Raw genomic sequence first — 6,270 nt, forward strand, 5'->3', positions numbered from 1 at the left:
CGCTAGCAATTCTAATGCGTCTAAATCCGTCACCGCTTCCCGCGGCACCATCGCTTGCAGGCGCGGTAGCATGTGGCGGTGCGCGTACCCGATCTTCTCTGCTTCGCCCCACGGCGGCGTTAAACGGTCAAACATTGTGCCCAAACACGTCAAATAGTCGACGACGGACTCCCGCTCCCCCTGGGTACGGTGCATTATCTCGTCCCGTAGCGCGAATTGGAAGTCCGGGTCTCCAAAGCGCACCCGCCACGCGGCCTTAAACGCCGCCCAGGTCGTCAAGCGCGCCTTCTTACCCCGGAACCAGTGCAGCGCGATCCCCGACAAAAAGAACGGCAGACAACGCAAAATATCCGCATCGTCCAACGGAATGAACTCGCGGCCCTCCTCGATCCGTATCAAGAACGTCTCGGCGTCCTCTCCGCGCGTTCCCGAAAACTTCAAGTTCCATTTTCGCATAATATTGTATGCGTTACCCATGGAGCCGCCCCCCCACTCCCGGGGGTAGTGACCCCCGCTTTCTCTCGAAGGCCTCGCGTGAACGTGGCCGATCGGCCCCCTCGCAACCTCATATGGGCTATCCGGTCGGTCCCCCTCCCCCTCGGGTAGGGCTAGATGGTCCGAGTCCGACATCCTACGGCTCTCGGCCCCTTCCGCAGACTCGCACGTAAACGCGGCCTGTCCCTGGCGCAGTAATCGGAGCGCTAATACGGAGTCTGATCCGTCTGTAGACAACCGTCGTCGAGCGCGTCTGGCGCCCAACAATTTTTCGTGATAACGCGTGGCCGAGATTCGAGCGCGACAAGCACGGCATCGGGGGTACCGGTTACCCTATCGGTCTCGCTGCTTTTTGCTCGCGGCTTTCCCGGTCAGGAAAAGTCGTGACAAAAATTTGGCCCCACGTTGGGCGCCAAATTTTTGTCACGACTTTTCCTGACCGGGAAAGCCGCGAGCAAAAAGCAGCGAGACCGATAGGGTAACCGGTACCCCCGATGCCGTGCTTGTCGCGCTCGAATCTCGGCCACGCGTTATCACGAAAAATTGTTGGGCGCCAGACGCGCTCGACGACGCGTCAATTCGCGAAAATCGTTACGCCAAGGTGTCCTCGATCCTCGCGCGACAATCTCGACCAGCTCTGCCTAACGGTAGAGGGGCGGGGTGAATCGTAAGGGAGCAGGCGAATGCGGTAACACGAAGTGGTGGACGACACACTAGAAAAATAGACTCCGAACGTAACAAGTAACGAACTTTATTGAGATTAATAGTCAGACAGAACAATAATATCGCGGGACGCGGCATGCGGCGTTCCGACAAGGCGGCGCCCCGGCGCGAATCAAACCAAACAGAGACGCTAACGATACGCGGGAAGCTCTCGCGGTAGGCACGCGGCCGACAAGGACAGACGATGGGATCTTCCGCGCACATGAATTTCGGACGTTCGAACGTGCCGACACTCCCGGCAACTAGAGAACGCGACCGCGTGTCTCGCGGGGGTCACACAATAATCGCCGGCCGCTACCGCACTACACACCGTCGCGAAACCGGAAGTCCCGTCCACCCGCTACTCGCGACGCGATACTCGCTCGCGCGAGGGCTCTGCGGCGTACGCGGTCGAGGGGAATCTCCGACGGAACCCACGCGTCCTTACAATCGTCCTCCCCGTGGCTCGGCGCTTCGGCGTCCCGCCCGCTTGCATCCGATATATCTCCCAATTACTTACGCGAACGGACGGCCGCCCTGCGGCCCGCGCGACTCACGCACCAACACCAAAACGGATGCAGAACGGGCCAGGGGACCCCTCGCCGGCCGACAACCGCTCACAATCACTTATCTCGGCAGACCACCTCACCGATAAGGTCCAAGGCGTCCTCCCTCGTCGCTCGGCTCGTCCTCGGCTCTCGCGATGGCCTCTCGCTCGCCACACCGATAACTCGCCCTCCGGGGCACGACACGCGACCTTCCTTCTCAGACCGCTCGCACGCAAAAGCGGGGTGGATCGCGGTCGATCCCGGATCGACGCCGCGACCCCCCCGTCCAGTCATGCGCATTGTTTCCGCGCCGCGACCCAATTGCTGCAAAGCACGCAGTCCTGCGTACGCAGGGACGTGCGCGCCGTAATCCTTCCGGGGGCCTCGCAGGCCCCCGCAAAATATTCTTTCTCCCGCTGGGCCATTTCCCGAGCCGGGGCAGCGCACGCGGAGACCTCCGTTCCTCGTGAGAGGACTCGACGCCTCCCTCGACGCGTTTGGTCCCATCCGGGCTCCTCCACAGCCCTCCGGGACGTTCCGTTGTGGTGTCGGCGGGCACCGCCGCTTTAGGCTCCGGCCGTGGCCCTCCCAGGGCCACGCCGAATCCCCGTGCGGGCCGCGTGCTCATCTCTCCCGGGCACCGGTGGCGTCCTTCCTCCTTCCCCGCATCGTCGTCGCTCTCTCTCCTCCTCTCTCTCGCTCTCTCTCTCGTCGCATTCCATCGGAAGACGGCCGCCGCGCAAAGAAATCAAAAATATAAGAAATTAATGCTACGCTCGCTAGGTCTGTCGCGGTTCCCCATGGAGATCCCCTCTCGCCTCTCGCCTATTTTCCCCGTACGGCGCGAAATCGCAGCCTGTGACGGGGGAGGAACGCTGCTACTCGTGGCAGCTGAGCTACCACGTCACAGTATATACAAGGTGTTTTATCTCATATACAGTTCATTACGATGGATTGTTTATCCAAAGGCGCACTAAGGTGGTAATGGCGGTTCTTTTCAACGAAACTAGCTGTCACTATCGACATTTGCTTAATAAGTTGTTAGACGCTAAAAAATATATTTACAAAAGATTTGAAAATAGACATAAAGAAATATAAACTTAATTGAACGTAATAAATAAGAATAAAAAATAAAAGGGAAAAAACGCAAAAAATTTGTAAATTTCTGCGATTTTTCCGTCAACTTAGACTAAAGCAGGAAATTGCAAAGAGATAAAAACTAGACAGTCGTAAGCTTCATGAAGTATGCAAAAATATGAATCGACTGCAAACACAATCTGCTTTATTTACATGGAACGACGAGTGATTCATGATTTATCGCGATACGTGCATGTGTTCAAAGTCATCCTTTAAGTTCGGCTCAGAAATTTGCAAAATTAATATTGTTAGAACATCGAACGGTAGTTGTTCAATCGTCCGCACTGTTACGATATGTCAATCTTACTGTCAATCAATATATAAACACATACCAACTCCGATGTAAATCGGAGTTGGTATGTGTTCTGGAACACTGAGTGCCATGAAACAAGGAGTCGATGTTTGGATGAAATAGTGAAAGCGGACAAGTTTGTTTCAATATAAAAACAGTTGATTTAGGTCTTCTTAGTTCAATAGTAACAAGAAATTGTTTGTTACCCGATGAGGTGCGAACAGTTTTATTGACTTTAATGGCGATCGTGAAATTCTTGCTGGCAAAAGATAACTTCGTGGAGTATGGCGATGATCGGTTTTTTGTACAGCCACTTGTAGTCGCACACCTTGGAAAGTTCTGTTTTTCCTAATAAGGAAAGTTAGCCAACTCGGAAATTCAGAAAATTCTGAAAAATTATATGTAAGTAGAATAGTTCGTTCCTAATAGGGAACTATTTTTCATTTCTGCTAACTTCTACTTTGAGTGGGTGAAACACCCTTTCGAAAAAAATCGGTTTTTTCTTTTCCAGGCAAATATCGAAACTATAAAAGATTGTTGCTAATCGTTGAAACAAAATATATAGAAAAATGTTTTTAAATAAAGTTTTTATGATTTTTATGTGATTTATGCCTGTCTGTATATGTATGTATATATATATTGTAACGGTTGGACTTTCTCGCGTATACCGGATTTGCTCGCCGGATTGTCAGGTTCGAGAAAGTTTGTGAAATACCGATTTTAAAAATACGATATAACTTTATTATGAAATAACAAAAATATTAGATAGACAACAGATTTACAATTTGCCTTAGATTAGTTACTCGCTGGCGCGAGAGGTTGATACAAAATAATTCGCACGCGGCTGCTTGATTTCGGTACAAAAACTAATTTCCGAAAATAATAAACGGTAGTTGCTTCGGTATAATATCGAGTCAAGTGGTAGCGTAGTGTCTCGCTCGCTTAACTAAGAACGGATCCGAAAGGAAACAGAATATGGACGAGATCCAGGCAGGAGCGGAACGGTTTTATTATTTCTGGAACAAAACGGAAACAGGAATATTAATGTACACGGTAATCACGGGTTACGAATCAATCGAAGTTTCTTAATCTAGCGGTATCCGTGGGGTCGGAGGCGGAATTACACATCAAGCTCCGGATAGACACGGATCGGAATTCCACAGCGGGAATTTATATCTAGTAAACGCAATTTACGCGTTTCGGTCTGGTCGCAACGGTTCGAGAAAGACGCGTCGCGGTCTGGTCTGTACAGAAAATACTGGTTCTGGTCTGGACGCAATAAAGCGGATACGACGCGTCAAGGACGGGTCGCAAGGGTACGGAAAACATCCCGGTGGATGTCCCACGGTCACGGTCGAGCGGTGAGAAACGTACGCGGTCGACGCGACACTACAGGGGATGAGCACGCCCATCTCGGTGGTTGTCCGCACTAGCGGACCTAGGTAGCAACCGCAGATTTCGGCCCCGGTAACATATGGTATATGGGGAGAGGATAAAGAACTAAGAGCAAGAACCAATCATATACTGAGCATTCATTTATTCTTTAATATGATTGATCCTTGCCCTTAGTCTTCATCCTCATGCGACTGTATGCTACCGGGGCCGCAATCTGCGATCACTGGACCTAGGTCGGGTACTCCCGACGGAGATAAGAAACGCCCCGTCTCTCGGTGGCCGAAGCCGTCGTCGAGAACGCCCGACGTAAATGGGCCCCGTCACGGGTAAACGGCCGGTTTAAATACCGCTCGGATCTCCCTACTTCACGCGCCGCGACAGGTGAAGGGGATGACTACAGGGCCGTAGGGCATCGCGCGAACGGCGGTGACGGGAGGCGCGAATTAGAAGCGGCCACGAGACCGATACCCTATCGTCACAATATATATACATATACAGGGTGTTACAAAAGCATCGGATTTGCTTAACACCATGCGATAGAGAATGAAAATCTAAGAAGAAATGTCTAATACTATTTTTCGATGCGGTAAATGATTTTGCCTTAATTCATCATTGTAATAAGTCAATAAACGCGGAGGTACAAGAGAAAGTCAGTGACGGAGAATGCGTGAAGTTGACTCCTTGTTATTAAAAATGTAAAAGTGCTTCTAATGCTAATAATTATCGATAAAATTCTTTAGAAGGCTACCAAAATTTTCAATAGAACTGTCGGTTACCAAGAAATATTGCCATTTTGATGGGACTTAGAAAATTTTCGAATTTGTATCTTCAGCTAAAGAAATTTTTTATTCGCAGCTTACAGCTTTGAATGCTAATATTTATCGATAATTATTAGCATTAGAAGCATTTTTCAATTTTTAATATCAAGGAGTCAACTTTACGCATTCTCCGTCACTGACTTTCTCTTGTACCTCTGCGCTTATTGACTTATTACAATGATAAATTAAGGCGAAACTATTTACCGTATCGAAAAATAGTATTAGACATTTCTTCTTAGATTTTCATTCTCTATTGCATGGTGCTAAGCAAATCCGATACTTTTGTAACACCCTGTATATATATATATATATATATATTGCTATATATATATATTTATATATATTGCTTATATATATATATATTTATATATATTGCTATATGCGAACAAAATAGAGTTACGTATTTTAAATAAGACAAGAATAGAATGGCCATAGATGTTATAAGGTAGTAACATGTATATTTTATGTTAAAGATGTATTTAATCAACAACAAATTTTATATTAAAGATGTAATTAATCAACAACAAAAACTTATAATTTAAAATTTTTTAATTTATTTTTTTTATTGCGCTAACTTGCAGTCTACTCATAACTATAAAATCGGTCCAAATATTTCGATGCTTTTCAAATCCTCTATCTCCTCAACAATTTTATCTTTTGATAAAATAAATTCTTCCACACAATCTTTGGCCGGTCGCACCCACGTGAGTTCTTTGTTGCATAAAAAGTATTCTACCACGGTCTGGAATCCTTCGTCTTCAGTTAAATAACTTCGGAAAGTTTGAAATCCAACATTTTTAAGGTGACTTGAAAATCTTCCAGGGCGATAACAACTCATACACTGGCGGCGCCAAGGATATATAATTTCCGTCCAATATCTTTC

The 6,270-nt window shown here is 47.8% G+C and overlaps 1 long non-coding RNA gene across 1 annotated transcript; it reads right to left on the reverse strand.

The window, feature by feature from the left end:
• Positions 1-1,233: 1,233 nt before the first annotated feature.
• On the reverse strand, positions 1,234-6,264 carry LOC118645894. The gene is made up of 2 exons (XR_004963537.1): positions 6,124-6,264; positions 1,234-4,190 (listed from the first exon to the last, which is right to left on the reverse strand). It is a non-coding gene; the product is annotated as an uncharacterized LOC118645894 (long non-coding RNA).
• Positions 6,265-6,270: the final 6 nt, after the last annotated feature.

This window comes from Monomorium pharaonis, chromosome 5, assembly GCF_013373865.1.
Source record: "Monomorium pharaonis isolate MP-MQ-018 chromosome 5, ASM1337386v2, whole genome shotgun sequence".
In the NCBI taxonomy this organism is placed as follows: Eukaryota; Metazoa; Arthropoda; class Insecta; order Hymenoptera; family Formicidae; genus Monomorium; species Monomorium pharaonis.